This window comes from Octopus bimaculoides, chromosome 14 (genome assembly GCF_001194135.2).
Source record: "Octopus bimaculoides isolate UCB-OBI-ISO-001 chromosome 14, ASM119413v2, whole genome shotgun sequence".
Classification (NCBI taxonomy): Eukaryota; Metazoa; Mollusca; class Cephalopoda; order Octopoda; family Octopodidae; genus Octopus; species Octopus bimaculoides.
Genome location: NC_068994.1, coordinates 46705414 through 46708101, shown reverse-complemented (window position 1 = coordinate 46708101; position 2688 = coordinate 46705414).

The window sequence follows — 2688 nt, the reverse complement described above, 5'->3', positions numbered from 1 at the left end:
GTCTGTTGTTATTATTTGTATATTCTCCCATATATATATATATATATATATATGGGAGAATGTACGAAAAAAAAACAGCAGACGAGGACAGGTGGTGTAAACAACAAAAGGATGTATTAGTTTGACGCTCGGGAATACAGAAAGTCTTTAACGTTTCGAGCTACGCTCTTCAACGGAAAGAATACGGAGAAAAAAAATTGAATGGTGTTTGGTCAACGATCTATCATGGCTTATATATATATATATATATATATATATATATATGCTGTATATTCCGATGTACAAGACGGAATTTGAACTTTAAAACATCGCCCCAAAACTAGAGGTCGTCTTTTATGCCCCGTATAAAATCTGATTCTTAACTTCCAGTGGTTTAGAGTAGCACCAATTCCAATGGAGAACCGTGTAAAACACACACGTAGATCCTATGGTTCTGTAGCACACTATTTTCTACTGATACTTACACGTATGTTTGGGAAACTGGATTAATAGTAAAATTATATTAAAATAACAACACAGCAAACTTAGCGGACAGACACCAGTCGCCGTTTGCAACAGCTGACGAAAAGAAAATGTAAATAACCAGCCCGTTCAGCCGGGTCCCAGGTTCCGTTCTGTTTACACTACCTCGCAAGAGCGCTCTTTCATATAGCTCTCAGTCAGCCAAGGGCTTTCAGGATAAGTGTAACCTACGGTAACTAATCTACCTGTAACAGCAGATTAGCAGCATGTACCGGTAGCTTTTGTGACTGGCCAGTTCATGTCAGTCAGACCAATCACAATAAACCTTACAGTTATCGGTTACTTTTAAACATTTACAGATAGGGTTTATTGAAAAGGCTCAAGTTGTCATTCTTTCACAAGCAGCAGTACTCTCATTGAGTGAACATTAATTTCCAGCAACTGTAAAACCTCTTCATGTCTCCAAGTGATAAAGGAAGGAAATATGAAGCTAGTTTTAATCTGATAGTGGTAGCATACGCCAAGTTCCACAACTGTGTTGCTGCGAGAGAATACGGTGTAACCGAGAAAACGGTAAGAGTTTGGAGATTAAAGGAAGACACATACCGTAGTGAATCTGTAAATCCATTTCAAGTAAAAGGTGTTGTTATGATATACTTGACGCCATGTTAGTTCCTCTAAAATAAACCTCGTCTTAATGACGTAGCGATTACGTCAGCCAGGTACGTTTGATGTGCATTATAGTAGGTAATTTACAATACTTGGTTACTTTGTGAAGAGAACTGGAAAGATTTTAAACAATCAAGTCTGCAGAATTGTTGCATACAAAGTTTACTGGTTGAAACAGTTAAAACACTATTGAAACACAAGAAAGGCAGAGGCTTCAGGATCCGCTAGGGAAGCTACAACTCACTTGACCCATTTAACTATGAACTTGGCACTTTCGGCACGCGAGTTATCTTTCACGAAAACTTGGGGTAGTTTTTATACAGCAAGTATAGCTCAAAATCCACATTTTAAATGGAAATCTTTGGGTCGTCTTCTACACCAGTCGTATTATACGCCGGCATATACAGTGTATATATATATATATATATATATATGCATGCATGTATGTATGTAATATATTTATATATACATATATATGCATATACAAGCATATATACATTTATACATACATACATTCATACATACATACATTCATACATACATACATATATGTGTAGTAGTAGTAGTAGTAGTAGTAGTAGTGAGAAACGGCAAACAATTAGGCATGACATGGCAAGGACATTTAATTTAAATTAAACCAGTCTAACTTAGTTACATAACGAATGGTAAAAAATAGTAAAAAAGTAGTCTCTGACAGCTGTTTCTGGGATATCCCAGCCACTGCAGCATCGTATCGAGCGAATACTTTGTAAGCTGAGTATACTGTCATCGGAGAGATATAGGTTAGACAGCGGAAGAAAGTTTCTCAGCAATGATATATGTTGTGGCATATATTTATAAATATACTTATCTATAAATATACCAACCGCTTGTGACGTGTCCATTTTGCTTTGTCCATATTCTGCCGTCGTTTTTTGTTTGTTTATGTCTTTATCACCGTCTTTTACAACCACTCACATATCCCAGCAGCGTTTGTTGGTGGCGCCACCAAAATAAAAACAATTTCATCGACAATGGCATGAAACAGTGAACATTTTTGGACGATAACTGACGAAGGATGAGCATGACTACGTGTATTCCGAGTATTCCTTTGTCGTCCGTCAGTGTAGTTTTTTACTCCTACATTTTATCTTATGTTATTTTATTCTTTTATTTGTTTCAGTCAATTGACTGCGGTCATTCTGGAGCACCGCCTTTTTAGTCGAACAGATAGACCCCAGGACTTATTCTTTGTAAGCCTAGTACTTATTCTATCAGTCGCTTTTGCCGAACCGCTAAAGCTACGGGGACGTAAACACCCCAACATCGGTTGTCAAGCGATGATGGGGGACTAACACTGACACACAAACATATACATACACACACACACACATATATATATATATACGACGAGATTCTTTCAGTTTCCGTCTACCAAATCCACTCACAACGCTTTGGTCGGCTCGAGGCTATAGTAGAAGACACTTGCCCAAGGTGCTACGCAGTGGGACTGAACCCGGAACCATGTGGTTGGTGGTAAGAAAGCTACTTACCACACAACCGTCCCTGCGTATATAT